This window comes from Procambarus clarkii, chromosome 13, assembly GCF_040958095.1.
Source record: "Procambarus clarkii isolate CNS0578487 chromosome 13, FALCON_Pclarkii_2.0, whole genome shotgun sequence".
Classification (NCBI taxonomy): Eukaryota; Metazoa; Arthropoda; class Malacostraca; order Decapoda; family Cambaridae; genus Procambarus; species Procambarus clarkii.
Window position 1 is genome coordinate 37,522,858 of NC_091162.1, and position 20,137 is coordinate 37,542,994.

Genomic DNA, 20,137 nt, shown 5'->3' on the forward strand with positions numbered 1-20,137 from the left:
ATTTTAGTTAATTCTAATGAAAACACATTAATTTTTATCATTTGTATTGGAAACAACATTGTCATATGTCTTTTCTTGGATCTAAATAATACGAAACCTCGCTCTATGATTTGAAGTTAAAATCCTCATATAAGGTAAAAATAGTGACTTTTTTCACGTTTTCCATGTAGTGTGATTTTACGTATATATATTCGTTTTTACCAATATTTCGATACTACTTCATGTAGTATCACGATATGTGATTTGGCCTTCAAATCTCAGAATGTCGAATAATATAGCATTTTAAGCAAGTTTTCTTGCATTTTGTTTCGTACGAAAAATCATCGAATTTAGCAGTATTTTGACGTTTATCATCCCCTTTTCCTCTATGTGATTTAAACAAAATATCATCGTATTAGGCAATATTTTGCCGTTTTTCCACGTTTTTGTGAATTTTCAGTTTATGGGTATTAATTCACTATATATACGATAAAAATGATGCAAACACATAATTGATTAGATAATAACCTTAAAAACTTCATTTTCAATCAACTATTTGTTTCTCGTTAAAATACTGAGTATGAGATTGAAAAGGGGAGAAGTTCTGTTTTTATTGCATATATCGACGTTTCAGCCGGAATAGAGCGGTTTTACCTGTACATCTTCCATCGGTAATATAAACGGAAAATCAGGAACATTTTAGTAAATTCTAATGAAAACGCATTGATTTTTATCATTTGTATTGGAAACAACATTGTCATATGTCTTTTCTTGGATCTAAATAATACGAAACCTCGCTCTATGATTTGAAGTTAAAATCCTCATATATGGTAAAATAGTGACTTTTTCACGTTTTCTATGTAGTGTGATTTTACGTAAATATATTCGTTTTTACCAATATTTCGATACTACTTCATGTAGTATCACGATATGTGATTTGGCCTTCAAATCTCAGAATGTCGCATAATATAGCATTTTAAGCAAGTTTTCTTGCATTTTGTTTCGTACGAAAAACCATCGAATTTAGCAATATTTTGACGATTATCATCCCCTTTTCCTCTATGTGATTTAAACAAAATATCATCGAATTAGGCAATATTTTGCCGTTTTTCCACGTTTTTGTGAATTTTCAGTTTATGGGTATGAATTCACTATATACACGATAAAAATGATGCAAACACATAATTGATTAGATAATAACCTTAAAAACTTCATTTTCAATCAACTATTTGTTTCCCGTTAAAATACTGAGTAAGAGATTGAAAAGGGGAGAAGTTCTGTTTTTATTGCATATATCGACGTTTCAGCCGGAATAGAGCGGTTTTCGTGTACATCTTCCATCAGTAATATAAACGGAAAATCAGAAACATTTTAGTTATTTCTAATGAAAACACATTGATTTTTATCATTTGTATTGGAAACAACATTGTCATATGTCTTTTCTTGGATCTAAATAATACGAAACCTCGCTCTATGATTTGAAGTTAAAATCCTATATATGGTAAAATAGTGACTTTTTTCACGTTTTCCATGTAGTTTGATAATACGTAAATATATTCATTTTACCAATATTTCGATACTATTTCATGTAGTATCACGATATGTGATTTAGCCTTCAAATCTCAGAATGTCGCATAATATAGCATTTTAAGCAAGTTTTCTTGCATTTTGTTTCGTACAAAAAATCATCGAATTTAGCAATATTTTGACGATTATCATCCCCTTTTTCTCTATGTGATTTAAACAAAATATCATCGAATTAGGCAATATTTTGCCGTTTTTCCACGTTTTTGTGAATTTTAAGTTTATGGGTATTAATTCAATATATATACGTAAAAATGATGCAAACACATAATTGATTAGATAGTAACCTTAAAAACTTCATTTTCAATCAACTATTTGTTTCTCGTTAAAATACTGAGAAAGAGAATGAAAAGGGGAGAAGTTCTGTTTTTATTGCATATATCGACGTTTCAGCCGGAATAGAGCGGTTTTCGTGTACATCTTCCATCAGTAATACAAACGGAAAATCAGAAACATTTTAGTTAATTCTAATGAAAACACATTGATTTTTATCATTTGTAATGGAAACAACATTGTCATATGTCTTTTCTTGGATCTAAATAATACGAAACCTCGCTCTATGATTTGAAGTTAAAATCCTCATATATGGTAAAATAGTGACTTTTTTCACGTTTTCCATGTAGTTTGATAATACGTAAATATATTCATTTTACCAATATTTCGATACTATTTCATGTAGTATCACGATATGTGATTTGGCCTTCAAATCTCAGAATGTCGCATAATATAGCATTTTAAGCAAGTTTTCTTGCATTTTGTTTCGTACGAAAAATCATCGAATTTAGCAATATTTTGACGATTATCATCCCCTTTTTCTGTATGTGATTTAAACAAAATATCATCGAATTAGGCAATATTTTGCCGTTTTTCCACGTTTTTGTGAATTTTCAGTTTATGGGTATTAATTCACTATATATACGTAAAAATGATGCAAACACATAATTGATTAGATAATAACCTTAAAAACTTCATTTTTAATCAACTATTTGTTTCTCGTTAAAATACTGAGTAAGAGATTGAAAAGGGGAGAAGTTTTGTTTTTATTGCATATATCGACGTTTCAGCCGGAATAGAGCGGTTTTCGTGTACATCTTCCATCAGTAATATAAACGGAAAATCAGAAACATTTTAGTTAATTCTAATGAAAACACATTAATTTTTATCATTTGTATTGGAAACAACATTGTCATATGTCTTTTCTTGGATCTAAATAATACGAAACCTCGCTCTATGATTTGAAGTTAAAATCCTCATATATGGTAAAATAGTGACTTTTTCACGTTTTCTATGTAGTGTGATTTTACGTAAATATATTCGTTTTTACCAATATTTCGATACTACTTCATGTAGTATCACGATATGTGATTTGGCCTTCAAATCTCAGAATGTCGCATAATATAGCATTTTAAGCAAGTTTTCTTGCATTTTGTTTCGTACGAAAAACCATCGAATTTAGCAATATTTTGACGATTATCATCCCCTTTTCCTCTATGTGATTTAAACAAAATATCATCGAATTAGGCAATATTTTGCCGTTTTTCCACGTTTTTGTGAATTTTCAGTTTATGGGTATGAATTCACTATATATACGATAAAAATGATGCAAATACATAATTGATTAGATAATAACCTTAAAAACTTCATTTTCAATCAACTATTTGTTTCCCGTTAAAATACTGAGTAAGAGATTGAAAAGGGGAGAAGTTCTGTTTTTATTGCATATATCGACGTTTCAGCCGGAATAGAGCGGTTTTCGTGTACATCTTCCATCAGTAATATAAACGGAAAATCAGAAACATTTTAGTTAATTCTAATGAAAACACATTAATTTTTATCATTTGTATTGGAAACAACATTGTCATATGTCTTTTCTTGGATCTAAATAATACGAAACCTCGCTCTATGATTTGAAGTTAAAATCCTCATATAAGGTAAAAATAGTGACTTTTTTCACGTTTTCCATGTAGTGTGATTTTACGTAAATATATTCGTTTTTACCAATATTTCGATACTACTTCATGTAGTATCACGATATGTGATTTGGCCTTCAAATCTCAGAATGTCGAATAATATAGCATTTTAAGCAAGTTTTCTTGCATTTTGTTTCGTACGAAAAATCATCGAATTTAGCAGTATTTTGACGTTTATCATCCCCTTTTCCTCTATGTGATTTAAACAAAATATCATCGTATTAGGCAATATTTTGCCGTTTTTCCACGTTTTTGTGAATTTTCAGTTTATGGGTATTAATTCACTATATATACGATAAAAATGATGCAAACACATAATTGATTAGATAATAACCTTAAAAACTTCATTTTCAATCAACTATTTGTTTCTCGTTAAAATACTGAGTATGAGATTGAAAAGGGGAGAAGTTCTGTTTTTATTGCATATATCGACGTTTCAGCCGGAATAGAGCGGTTTTACCTGTACATCTTCCATCGGTAATATAAACGGAAAATCAGGAACATTTTAGTAAATTCTAATGAAAACGCATTGATTTTTATCATTTGTATTGGAAACAACATTGTCATATGTCTTTTCTTGGATCTAAATAATACGAAACCTCGCTCTATGATTTGAAGTTAAAATCCTCATATATGGTAAAATAGTGACTTTTTCACGTTTTCTATGTAGTGTGATTTTACGTAAATATATTCGTTTTTACCAATATTTCGATACTACTTCATGTAGTATCACGATATGTGATTTGGCCTTCAAATCTCAGAATGTCGCATAATATAGCATTTTAAGCAAGTTTTCTTGCATTTTGTTTCGTACGAAAAACCATCGAATTTAGCAATATTTTGACGATTATCATCCCCTTTTCCTCTATGTGATTTAAACAAAATATCATCGAATTAGGCAATATTTTGCCGTTTTTCCACGTTTTTGTGAATTTTCAGTTTATGGGTATGAATTCACTATATACACGATAAAAATGATGCAAACACATAATTGATTAGATAATAACCTTAAAAACTTCATTTTCAATCAACTATTTGTTTCCCGTTAAAATACTGAGTAAGAGATTGAAAAGGGGAGAAGTTCTGTTTTTATTGCATATATCGACGTTTCAGCCGGAATAGAGCGGTTTTCGTGTACATCTTCCATCAGTAATATAAACGGAAAATCAGAAACATTTTAGTTATTTCTAATGAAAACACATTGATTTTTATCATTTGTATTGGAAACAACATTGTCATATGTCTTTTCTTGGATCTAAATAATACGAAACCTCGCTCTATGATTTGAAGTTAAAATCCTATATATGGTAAAATAGTGACTTTTTTCACGTTTTCCATGTAGTTTGATAATACGTAAATATATTCATTTTACCAATATTTCGATACTATTTCATGTAGTATCACGATATGTGATTTAGCCTTCAAATCTCAGAATGTCGCATAATATAGCATTTTAAGCAAGTTTTCTTGCATTTTGTTTCGTACAAAAAATCATCGAATTTAGCAATATTTTGACGATTATCATCCCCTTTTTCTCTATGTGATTTAAACAAAATATCATCGAATTAGGCAATATTTTGCCGTTTTTCCACGTTTTTGTGAATTTTAAGTTTATGGGTATTAATTCAATATATATACGTAAAAATGATGCAAACACATAATTGATTAGATAGTAACCTTAAAAACTTCATTTTCAATCAACTATTTGTTTCTCGTTAAAATACTGAGAAAGAGATTGAAAAGGGGAGAAGTTCTGTTTTTATTGCATATATCGACGTTTCAGCCGGAATAGAGCGGTTTTCGTGTACATCTTCCATCAGTAATACAAACGGAAAATCAGAAACATTTTAGTTAATTCTAATGAAAACACATTGATTTTTATCATTTGTATTGGAAACAACATTGTCATATGTCTTTTCTTGGATCTAAATAATACGAAACCTCGCTCTATGATTTGAAGTTAAAATCCTCATATATGGTAAAATAGTGACTTTTTTCACGTTTTCCATGTAGTTTGATAATACGTAAATATATTCATTTTACCAATATTTCGATACTATTTCATGTAGTATCACGATATGTGATTTGGCCTTCAAATCTCAGAATGTCGCATAATATAGCATTTTAAGCAAGTTTTCTTGCATTTTGTTTCGTACGAAAAATCATCGAATTTAGCAATATTTTGACGATTATCATCCCCTTTTTCTGTATGTGATTTAAACAAAATATCATCGAATTAGGCAATATTTTGCCGTTTTTCCACGTTTTTGTGAATTTTCAGTTTATGGGTATTAATTCACTATATATACGTAAAAATGATGCAAACACATAATTGATTAGATAATAACCTTAAAAACTTCATTTTTAATCAACTATTTGTTTCTCGTTAAAATACTGAGTAAGAGATTGAAAAGGGGAGAAGTTTTGTTTTTATTGCATATATCGACGTTTCAGCCGGAATAGAGCGGTTTTCGTGTACATCTTCCATCAGTAATATAAACGGAAAATCAGAAACATTTTAGTTAATTCTAATGAAAACACATTAATTTTTATCATTTGTTTTGGAAACAACATTGTCATATGTCTTTTCTTGGATCTAAATAATACGAAACCTCGCTCTATGATTTGAAGTTAAAATCCTCATATATGGTAAAATAGTGACTTTTTCACGTTTTCTATGTAGTGTGATTTTACGTAAATATATTCGTTTTTACCAATATTTCGATACTACTTCATGTAGTATCACGATATGTGATTTGGCCTTCAAATCTCAGAATGTCGCATAATATAGCATTTTAAGCAAGTTTTCTTGCATTTTGTTTCGTACGAAAAACCATCGAATTTAGCAATATTTTGACGATTATCATCCCCTTTTCCTCTATGTGATTTAAACAAAATATCATCGAATTAGGCAATATTTTGCCGTTTTTCCACGTTTTTGTGAATTTTCAGTTTATGGGTATGAATTCACTATATATACGATAAAAATGATGCAAATACATAATTGATTAGATAATAACCTTAAAAACTTCATTTTCAATCAACTATTTGTTTCCCGTTAAAATACTGAGTAAGAGATTGAAAAGGGGAGAAGTTCTGTTTTTATTGCATATATCGACGTTTCAGCCGGAATAGAGCGGTTTTCGTGTACATCTTCCATCAGTAATATAAACGGAAAATCAGAAACATTTTAGTTAATTCTAATGAAAACACATTAATTTTTATCATTTGTATTGGAAACAACATTGTCATATGTCTTTTCTTGGATCTAAATAATACGAAACCTCGCTCTATGATTTGAAGTTAAAATCCTCATATATGGTAAAATAGTGACTTTTTCACGTTTTCCATGTAGTTTGATAATACGTAAATATATTCATTTTACCAATATTTCGATACTATTTCATGTAGTATCACGATATGTGATTTGGCCTTCAAATCTCAGAATGTCGCATAATATAGCATTTTAAGCAAGTTTTCTTGCATTTTGTTTCGTACGAAAAATCATCGAATTTAGCAATATTTTGACGATTATCATCCCCTTTTTCTGTATGTGATTTAAACAAAATATCATCGAATTAGGCAATATTTTGCCGTTTTTCCACGTTTTTGTGAATTTTCAGTTTATGGGTATTAATTCACTATATATACGTAAAAATGATGCAAACACATAATTGATTAGATAATAACCTTAAAAACTTCATTTTTAATCAACTATTTGTTTCTCGTTAAAATACTGAGTAAGAGATTGAAAAGGGGAGAAGTTTTGTTTTTATTGCATATATCGACGTTTCAGCCGGAATAGAGCGGTTTTCGTGTACATCTTCCATCAGTAATATAAACGGAAAATCAGAAACATTTTAGTTAATTCTAATGAAAACACATTAATTTTTATCATTTGTATTGGAAACAACATTGTCATATGTCTTTTCTTGGATCTAAATAATACGAAACCTCGCTCTATGATTTGAAGTTAAAATCCTCATATAAGGTAAAAATAGTGACTTTTTTCACGTTTTCCATGTAGTGTGATTTTACGTAAATATATTCGTTTGTACCAATATTTCGATACTACTTCATGTAGTATCACGATATGTGATTTGGCCTTCAAATCTCAGAATGTCGCATAATATAGCATTTTAAGCAAGTTTTCTTGCATTTTGTTTCGTACGAAAAATCATCGAATTTAGCAATATTTTGACGCTTATCATCCCCTTTTCCTCTATGTGATTTAAACAAAATATCATCGAATTAGGCAATATTTTGCCGTTTTTCCACGTTTTTGTGAATTTTCAGTTTATGGGTATTAATTCACTATATATACGATAAAAATGATGCAAACACATAATTGATTAGATAATAACCTTAAAAACTTCATTTTCAATCAACTATTTGTTTCTCGTTAAAATACTGAATAAGAGATTGAAAAGGGGAGAAGTTTTGTTTTTATTGCATATATCGACGTTTCAGCCGGAATAGAGCGGTTTTCGTGTACATCTTCCATCAGTAATATAAACGGAAAATCAGAAACATTTTAGTTAATTCTAATGAAAACACATTAATTTTTATCATTTGTATTGGAAACAACATTGTCATATGTATTTTCTTGGATCTAAATGATACGAAACCTCGCTCTATGATTTGAAGTTAAAATCCTCATATAAGGTAAAAATAGTGACTTTTTTCACGTTTTCCATGTAGTGTGATTTTACGTAAATATATTCGTTTTTACCAATATTTCGATACTACTTCATGTAGTATCACGATATGTGATTTGGCCTTCAAATCTCAGAATGTCGAATAATATAGCATTTTAAGCAAGTTTTCTTGCATTTTGTTTCGTACGAAAAATCATCGAATTTAGCAGTATTTTGACGTTTATCATCCCCTTTTCCTCTATGTGATTTAAACAAAATATCATCGTATTAGGCAATATTTTGCCGTTTTTCCACGTTTTTGTGAATTTTCAGTTTATGGGTATTAATTCACTATATATACGATAAAAATGATGCAAACACATAATTGATTAGATAATAACCTTAAAAACTTCATTTTCAATCAACTATTTGTTTCTCGTTAAAATACTGAGTATGAGATTGAAAAGGGGAGAAGTTCTGTTTTTATTGCATATATCGACGTTTCAGCCGGAATAGAGCGGTTTTACCTGTACATCTTCCATCGGTAATATAAACGGAAAATCAGGAACATTTTAGTAAATTCTAATGAAAACGCATTGATTTTTATCATTTGTATTGGAAACAACATTGTCATATGTCTTTTCTTGGATCTAAATAATACGAAACCTCGCTCTATGATTTGAAGTTAAAATCCTCATATATGGTAAAATAGTGACTTTTTCACGTTTTCTATGTAGTGTGATTTTACGTAAATATATTCGTTTTTACCAATATTTCGATACTACTTCATGTAGTATCACGATATGTGATTTGGCCTTCAAATATCAGAATGTCGCATAATATAGCATTTTAAGCAAGTTTTCTTGCATTTTGTTTCGTACGAAAAACCATCGAATTTAGCAATATTTTGACGATTATCATCCCCTTTTCCTCTATGTGATTTAAACAAAATATCATCGAATTAGGCAATATTTTGCCGTTTTTCCACGTTTTTGTGAATTTTCAGTTTATGGGTATGAATTCACTATATATACGATAAAAATGATGCAAACACATAATTGATTAGATAATAACCTTAAAAACTTCATTTTCAATCAACTATTTGTTTCCCGTTAAAATACTGAGTAAGAGATTGAAAAGGGGAGAAGTTCTGTTTTTATTGCATATATCGACGTTTCAGCCGGAATAGAGCGGTTTTCGTGTACATCTTCCATCAGTAATATAAACGGAAAATCAGAAACATTTTAGTTATTTCTAATGAAAACACATTGATTTTTATCATTTGTATTGGAAACAACATTGTCATATGTCTTTTCTTGGATCTAAATAATACGAAACCTCGCTCTATGATTTGAAGTTAAAATCCTATATATGGTAAAATAGTGACTTTTTTCACGTTTTCCATGTAGTTTGATAATACGTAAATATATTCATTTTACCAATATTTCGATACTATTTCATGTAGTATCACGATATGTGACTTTTTTCACGTTTTCCATGTAGTTTGATAATACGTAAATATATTCATTTTACCAATATTTCGATACTATTTCATGTAGTATCACGATATGTGATTTAGCCTTCAAATCTCAGAATGTCGCATAATATAGCATTTTAAGCAAGTTTTCTTGCATTTTATTTCGTACAAAAAATCATCGAATTTAGCAATATTTTGACGATTATCATCCCCTTTTTCTCTATGTGATTTAAACAAAATATCATCGAATTAGGCAATATTTTGCCGTTTTTCCACGTTTTTGTGAATTTTAAGTTTATGGGTATTAATTCAATATATATACGTAAAAATAATGCAAACACATAATTGATTAGATAGTAACCTTAAAAACTTCATTTTCAATCAACTATTTGTTTCTCGTTAAAATACTGAGAAAGAGATTGAAAAGGGGAGAAGTTCTGTTTTTATTGCATATATCGACGTTTCAGCCGGAATAGAGCGGTTTTCGTGTACATCTTCCATCAGTAATACAAACGGAAAATCAGAAACATTTTAGTTAATTCTAATGAAAACACATTGATTTTTATCATTTGTATTGGAAACAACATTGTCATATGTCTTTTCTTGGATCTAAATAATACGAAACCTCGCTCTATGATTTGAAGTTAAAATCCTCATATATGGTAAAATAGTGACTTTTTTCACGTTTTCCATGTAGTTTGATAATACGTAAATATATTCATTTTACCAATATTTCGATACTATTTCATGTAGTATCACGATATGTGATTTGGCCTTCAAATCTCAGAATGTCGCATAATATAGCATTTTAAGCAAGTTTTCTTGCATTTTGTTTCGTACAAAAAATCATCGAATTTAGCAATATTTTGACGATTATCATCCCCTTTTTCTCTATGTGATTTAAACAAAATATCATCGAATTAGGCAATATTTTGCCGTTTTTCCACGTTTTTGTGAATGTTAAGTTTATAGGTATTAATTCAATATATATACGTAAAAATGATGCAAACACATAATTGATTAGATAGTAACCTTAAAAACTTCATTTTCAATCAACAATTTGTTTCTCGTTAAAATACTGAGAAAGAGATTGAAAAGAGGAGAAGTTCTGTTTTTATTGCATATATCGACGTTTCAGCCGGAATAGAGCGGTTTTACCTGTACATCTTCCATCGGTAATATATACGGAAAATAAGGAACATTTTAGTTAATTCTAATGAAAACACATTGATTTTTATCATTTGTATTGGAAACAACATTGTCATATGTCTTTTCTGGATCTAAATAATACGAAACCTCGCTCTATGATTTGAAGTTAAAATCCTCATATATGGTAAAATAGTGACTTTTTTCACGTTTTCCATGTAGTGTGATTTTACGTAAATATATTCGTTTTTACCAATATTTCGATACTACTTCATGGAGTATCACGATATGTGATTTGGCCTTCAAATCTCAGAATGTCGCATAATATAGCATTTTAAGCAAGTTTTCTTGCATTTTGTTTCGTACGAAAAACCATCGAATTTAGCAATATTTTGACGATTATCATCCCCTTTTCCTCTATGTGATTTAAACAAAATATCATCGAATTAGGCAATATTTTGCCGTTTTTCCACGTTTTTGTGAATTTTCAGTTTATGGGTATGAATTCACTATATATACGATAAAAATGATGCAAACACATAATTGATTAGATAATAACCTTAAAAACTTCATTTTCAATCAACTATTTGTTTCCCGTTAAAATACTGAGTAAGAGATTGAAAAGGGGAGAAGTTCTGTTTTTATTGCATATATCGACGTTTCAGCCGGAATAGAGCGGTTTTCGTGTACATCTTCCATCAGTAATATAAACGGAAAATCAGAAACATTTTAGTTATTTCTAATGAAAACACATTGATTTTTATCATTTGTATTGGAAACAACATTGTCATATGTCTTTTCTTGGATCTAAATAATACGAAACCTCGCTCTATGATTTGAAGTTAAAATCCTATATATGGTAAAATAGTGACTTTTTTCACGTTTTCCATGTAGTTTGATAATACGTAAATATATTCATTTTACCAATATTTCGATACTATTTCATGTAGTATCACGATATGTGACTTTTTTCACGTTTTCCATGTAGTTTGATAATACGTAAATATATTCATTTTACCAATATTTCGATACTATTTCATGTAGTATCACGATATGTGATTTAGCCTTCAAATCTCAGAATGTCGCATAATATAGCATTTTAAGCAAGTTTTCTTGCATTTTGTTTCGTACAAAAAATCATCGAATTTAGCAATATTTTGACGATTATCATCCCCTTTTTCTCTATGTGATTTAAACAAAATATCATCGAATTAGGCAATATTTTGCCGTTTTTCCACGTTTTTGTGAATTTTAAGTTTATGGGTATTAATTCAATATATATACGTAAAAATGATGCAAACACATAATTGATTAGATAGTAACCTTAAAAACTTCATTTTCAATCAACTATTTGTTTCTCGTTAAAATACTGAGAAAGAGATTGAAAAGGGGAGAAGTTCTGTTTTTATTGCATATATCGACGTTTCAGCCGGAATAGAGCGGTTTTCGTGTACATCTTCCATCAGTAATACAAACGGAAAATCAGAAACATTTTAGTTAATTCTAATGAAAACACATTGATTTTTATCATTTGTATTGGAAACAACATTGTCATATGTCTTTTCTTGGATCTAAATAATACGAAACCTCGCTCTATGATTTGAAGTTAAAATCCTCATATATGGTAAAATAGTGACTTTTTTCACGTTTTCCATGTAGTTTGATAATACGTAAATATATTCATTTTACCAATATTTCGATACTATTTCATGTAGTATCACGATATGTGATTTGGCCTTCAAATCTCAGAATGTCGCATAATATAGCATTTTAAGCAAGTTTTCTTGCATTTTGTTTCGTACAAAAAATCATCGAATTTAGCAATATTTTGACGATTATCATCCCCTTTTTCTCTATGTGATTTAAACAAAATATCATCGAATTAGGCAATATTTTGCCGTTTTTCCACGTTTTTGTGAATGTTAAGTTTATAGGTATTAATTCAATATATATACGTAAAAATGATGCAAACACATAATTGATTAGATAGTAACCTTAAAAACTTCATTTTCAATCAACAATTTGTTTCTCGTTAAAATACTGAGAAAGAGATTGAAAAGAGGAGAAGTTCTGTTTTTATTGCATATATCGACGTTTCAGCCGGAATAGAGCGGTTTTACCTGTACATCTTCCATCGGTAATATATACGGAAAATAAGGAACATTTTAGTTAATTCTAATGAAAACACATTGATTTTTATCATTTGTATTGGAAACAACATTGTCATATGTCTTTTCTGGATCTAAATAATACGAAACCTCGCTCTATGATTTGAAGTTAAAATCCTCATATATGGTAAAATAGTGACTTTTTTCACGTTTTCCATGTAGTGTGATTTTACGTAAATATATTCGTTTTTACCAATATTTCGATACTACTTCATGGAGTATCACGATATGTGATTTGGCCTTCAAATCTCAGAATGTCGCATAATATAGCATTTTAAGCAAGTTTTCTTGCATTTTGTTTCGTACGAAAAATCACCGAATTTAGCAATATTTTGACGTTTATCATCCCCTTTTCCTCTATGTGATTTAAACAAAATATCATCGAATTGGGCATTATTTTGCCGTTTTTCAACGTTTTTGTGAATTTTCAGTTTATGGGTTTTAATTCACTGTATATACGTAAAAATGATGCAAACACATAATTGATTAGATAATAACCTTAAAAACTTCATTTTCAATCAACTATTTGTTTCTCGTTAAAATACTGAGTATGAGATTGAGAAGGGGAGAAGTTCTGTTTTTATTGCATATATCGACGTTTCAGCCGGAATAGAGCGGTTTTCGTTTACATCTTCCATCGGTAATATAAACGGAAAATCAGGAACATTTTAGTTAATTCTAATGAAAACACATTGATTTTTATCATTTGTATTGGAAACAACATTGTCATATGTCTTTTCTTAGATCTAAATAATACGAAACCTCGCTATATGATTTGAAGTTAAAATCCTCATATATGGTAAAATAGTGACTTTTTTCACGTTTTCCATGTAGTGTGATTTTACGTAAATAAATTCGTTTTTACCAGTATTTCGATACTACTTCATGTAGTATCACGATATGTGATTTGGCCTTCAAATCTCAGAATGTCGCATAATATAGCATTTTAAGCAAGTTTTCTTGCATTTTGTTTCGTACGAAAAACCATCGAATTTAGCAATATTTTGACGATTATCATCCCCTTTTCCTCTATGTGATTTAAACAAAATATCATCGAATTAGGCAATATTTTGCCGTTTTTCCACGTTTTTGTGAATTTTCAGTTTATGGGTATGAATTCACTATATATACGATAAAAATGATGCAAACACATAATTGATTAGATAATAACCTTAAAAACTTCATTTTCAATCAACTATTTGTTTCCCGTTAAAATACTGAGTAAGAGATTGAAAAGGGGAGAAGTTCTGTTTTTATTGCATATATCGACGTTTCAGCCGGAATAGAGCGGTTTTCGTGTACATCTTCCATCAGTAATATAAACGGAAAATCAGAAACATTTTAGTTATTTCTAATGAAAACACATTGATTTTTATCATTTGTATTGGAAACAACATTGTCATATGTCTTTTCTTGGATCTAAATAATACGAAACCTCGCTCTATGATTTGAAGTTAAAATCCTATATATGGTAAAATAGTGACTTTTTTCAGGTTTTCCATGTAGTTTGATAATACGTAAATATATTCATTTTACCAATATTTCGATACTATTTCATGTAGTATCACGATATGTGATTTAGCCTTCAAATCTCAGAATGTCGCATAATATAGCATTTTAAGCAAGTTTTCTTGCATTTTGTTTCGTACAAAAAATCATCGAATTTAGCAATATTTTGACGATTATCATCCCCTTTTTCTCTATGTGATTTAAACAAAATATCATCGAATTAGGCAATATTTTGCCGTTTTTCCACGTTTTTGTGAATTTTAAGTTTATGGGTATTAATTCAATATATATACGTAAAAATGATGCAAACACATAATTGATTAGATAGTAACCTTAAAAACTTCATTTTCAATCAACTATTTGTTTCTCGTTAAAATACTGAGAAAGAGATTGAAAAGGGGAGAAGTTCTGTTTTTATTGCATATATCGACGTTTCAGCCGGAATAGAGCGGTTTTCGTGTACATCTTCCATCAGTAATACAAACGGAAAATCAGAAACATTTTAGTTAATTCTAATGAAAACACATTGATTTTTATCATTTGTATTGGAAACAACATTGTCATATGTCTTTTCTTGGATCTAAATAATACGAAACCTCGCTCTATGATTTGAAGTTAAAATCCTCATATATGGTAAAATAGTGACTTTTTCACGTTTTCCATGTAGTTTGATAATACGTAAATATATTCATTTTACCAATATTTCGATACTATTTCATGTAGTATCACGATATGTGATTTGGCCTTCAAATCTCAGAATGTCGCATAATATAGCATTTTAAGCAAGTTTTCTTGCATTTTGTTTCGTACAAAAAATCATCGAATTTAGCAATATTTTGACGATTATCATCCCCTTTTTCTCTATGTGATTTAAACAAAATATCATCGAATTAGGCAATATTTTGCCGTTTTTCCACGTTTTTGTGAATGTTAAGTTTATAGGTATTAATTCAATATATATACGTAAAAATGATGCAAACACATAATTGATTAGATAGTAACCTTAAAAACTTCATTTTCAATCAACAATTTGTTTCTCGTTAAAATACTGAGAAAGAGATTGAAAAGGGGAGAAGTTCTGTTTTTATTGCATATATCGACGTTTCAGCCGGAATAGAGCGGTTTTCGTGTACATCTTCCATCAGTAATACAAACGGAAAATCAGAAACATTTTAGTTAATTCTAATGAAAACACATTGATTTTTATCATTTGTATTGGAAACAACATTGTCATATGTCTTTTCTGGATCTAAATAATACGAAACCTCGCTCTATGATTTGAAGTTAAAATCCTCATATATGGTAAAATAGTGACTTTTTTCACGTTTTCCATGTAGTGTGATTTTACGTAAATATATTCGTTTTTACCAATATTTCGATACTACTTCATGTAGTATCACGATATGTGATTTGGCCTTCAAATCTCAGAATGTCGCATAATATAGCATTTTAAGCAAGTTTTCTTGCATTTTGTTTCGTACGAAAAATCACCGAATTTAGCAATATTTTGACGTTTATCATCCCCTTTTCCTCTATGTGATTTAAACAAAATATCATCGAATTAGGCAATATTTTGCCGTTTTTCAACGTTTTTGTGAATTTTCAGTTTATGGGTTTTAATTCACTGTATATACGTAAAAATGATGCAAACACATAATTGATTAGATAATAACCTTAAAAACTTCATTTTCAATCAACTATTTGTTTCTCGTTAAAATACTGAGTATGAGATTGAGAAGGGGAGAAGTTCTGTTTTTATTGCATATATCGACGTTTCAGCCGGAATAGAGCGGTTTTCGTGTACATCTTCCATCGGTAATATAAACGGAAAATCAGGAACATTTTAGTTAATTCTAATGAAAACACATTGATTTTTATCATTTGTATTGGAAACAACATTGTCATATGTCTTTTCTTGGATCTAAATAATACGAAACCTCGCTATATGATTTGAAGTTAAAATCCTCATATATGGTAAAATAGTGACTTTTTTCACGTTTTCCATGTAGTGTGATTTTACGTAAATAAATTCGTTTTTACCAGTATTTCGATACTACTTCATGTAGTATCACGATATGTGATTTGGCCTTCAAATCTCAGAATGACGCATAATATAGCATTTTAAGCAAGTTTTCTTGCATTTTGTTTCGTACGAAAAATCATCGAATTTAGCAATATTTTGACGCTTATCATCCCCTTTTCCTCTATGTGATTTAAACAAAATATCATCGAATTAGGCAATATTTTGCCGTTTTTCCACGTTTTTGTGAATTTTCAGTTTATGGGTATTAATTCACTATATATACGATAAAAATGATGCAAACACATAATTGATTAGATAATAACCTTAAAAACTTCATTTTCAATCAACTATTTGTTTCTCGTTAAAATACTGAGTAAGAGATTGAAAAGGGGAGAAGTTCTGTTTTTATTGCATATATCGACGTTTCAGCCGGAATAGAGCGGTTTTCGTGTACATCTTCCATCAGTAATACAAACGGAAAATCAGAAACATTTTAGTTAATTCTAATGAAAACACATTGATTTTTATCATTTGTATTGGAAACAACATTGTCATATGTCTTTTCTTGGATCTAAATAATACGAAACCTCGCTCTATGATTTGAAGTTAAAATCCTCATATATGGTAAAATAGTGACTTTTTCACGTTTTCCATGTAGTTTGATAATACGTAAATATATTCATTTTACCAATATTTCGATACTATTTCATGTAGTATCACGATATGTGATTTGGCCTTCAAATCTCAGAATGTCGCATAATATAGCATTTTAAGCAAGTTTTCTTGCATTTTGTTTCGTACAAAAAATCATCGAATTTAGCAATATTTTGACGATTATCATCCCCTTTTTCTCTATGTGATTTAAACAAAATATCATCGAATTAGGCAATATTTTGCCGTTTTTCCACGTTTTTGTGAATGTTAAGTTTATAGGTATTAATTCAATATATATACGTAAAAATGATGCAAACACATAATTGATTAGATAGTAACCTTAAAAACTTCATTTTCAATCAACAATTTGTTTCTCGTTAAAATACTGAGAAAGAGATTGAAAAGAGGAGAAGTTCTGTTTTTATTGCATATATCGACGTTTCAGCCGGAATAGAGCGGTTTTACCTGTACATCTTCCATCGGTAATATATACGGAAAATAAGGAACATTTTAGTTAATTCTAATGAAAACACATTGATTTTTATCATTTGTATTGGAAACAACATTGTCATATGTCTTTTCTGGATCTAAATAATACGAAACCTCGCTCTATGATTTGAAGTTAAAATCCTCATATATGGTAAAATAGTGACTTTTTTCACGTTTTCCATGTAGTGTGATTTTACGTAAATATATTCGTTTTTACCAATATTTCGATACTACTTCATGTAGTATCACGATATGTGATTTGGCCTTCAAATCTCAGAATGTCGCATAATATAGCATTTTAAGCAAGTTTTCTTGCATTTTGTTTCGTACGAAAAATCACCGAATTTAGCAATATTTTGACGTTTATCATCCCCTTTTCCTCTATGTGATTTAAACAAAATATCATCGAATTAGGCAATATTTTGCCGTTTTTCAACGTTTTTGTGAATTTTCAGTTTATGGGTTTTAATTCACTGTATATACGTAAAAATGATGCAAACACATAATTGATTAGATAATAACCTTAAAAACTTCATTTTCAATCAACTATTTGTTTCCCGTTAAAATACTGAGTAAGAGATTGAAAAGGGGAGAAGTTCTGTTTTTATTGCATATATCGACGTTTCAGCCGGAATAGAGCGGTTTTCGTGTACATCTTCCATCAGTAATATAAACGGAAAATCAGAAACATTTTAGTTATTTCTAATGAAAACACATTGATTTTTATCATTTGTATTGGAAACAACATTGTCATATGTCTTTTCTTGGATCTAAATAATACGAAACCTCGCTCTATGATTTGAAGTTAAAATCCTATATATGGTAAAATAGTGACTTTTTTCAGGTTTTCCATGTAGTTTGATAATACGTAAATATATTCATTTTACCAATATTTCGATACTATTTCATGTAGTATCACGATATGTGATTTAGCCTTCAAATCTCAGAATGTCGCATAATATAGCATTTTAAGCAAGTTTTCTTGCATTTTGTTTCGTACAAAAAATCATCGAATTTAGCAATATTTTGACGATTATCATCCCCTTTTTCTCTATGTGATTTAAACAAAATATCATCGAATTAGGCAATATTTTGCCGTTTTTCCACGTTTTTGTGAATTTTAAGTTTATGGGTATTAATTCAATATATATACGTAAAAATGATGCAAACACATAATTGATTAGATAGTAACCTTAAAAACTTCATTTTCAATCAACTATTTGTTTCTCGTTAAAATACTGAGAAAGAGATTGAAAAGGGGAGAAGTTCTGTTTTTATTGCATATATCGACGTTTCAGCCGGAATAGAGCGGTTTTCGTGTACATCTTCCATCAGTAATACAAACGGAAAATCAGAAACATTTTAGTTAATTCTAATGAAAACACATTGATTTTTATCATTTGTATTGGAAACAACATTGTCATATGTCTTTTCTTGGATCTAAATAATACGAAACCTCGCTCTATGATTTGAAGTTAAAATCCTCATATATGGTAAAATAGTGACTTTTTCACGTTTTCCATGTAGTTTGATAATACGTAAATATATTCATTTTACCAATATTTCGATACTATTTCATGTAGTATCACGATATGTGATTTGGCCTTCAAATCTCAGAATGTCGCATAATATAGCATTTTAAGCAAGTTTTCTTGCATTTTGTTTCGTACAAAAAATCATCGAATTTAGCAATATTTTGACGATTATCATCCCCTTTTTCTCTATGTGATTTAAACAAAATATCATCGAATTAGGCAATATTTTGCCGTTTTTCCACGTTTTTGTGAATGTTAAGTTTATAGGTATTAATTCAATATATATACGTAAAAATGATGCAAACACATAATTGATTAGATAGTAACCTTAAAAACTTCATTTTCAATCAACAATTTGTTTCTCGTTAAAATACTGAGAAAGAGATTGAAAAGGGGAGAAGTTCTGTTTTTATTGCATATATCGACGTTTCAGCCGGAATAGAGCGGTTTTCGTGTACATCTTCCATCAGTAATACAAACGGAAAATCAGAAACATTTTAGTTAATTCTAATGAAAACACATTGATTTTTATCATTTGTATTGGAAACAACATTGTCATATGTCTTTTCTGGATCTAAATAATACGAAACCTCGCTCTATGATTTGAAGTTAAAATCCTCATATATGGTAAAATAGTGACTTTTTTCACGTTTTCCATGTAGTGTGATTTTACGTAAATATATTCGTTTTTACCAATATTTCGATACTACTTCATGTAGTATCACGATATGTGATTTGGCCTTCAAATCTCAGAATGTCGCATAATATAGCATTTTAAGCAAGTTTTCTTGCATTTTGTTTCGTACGAAAAATCACCGAATTTAGCAATATTTTGACGTTTATCATCCCCTTTTCCTCTATGTGATTTAAACAAAATATCATCGAATTAGGCAATATTTTGCCGTTTTTCAACGTTTTTGTGAATTTTCAGTTTATGGGTTTTAATTCACTGTATATACGTAAAAA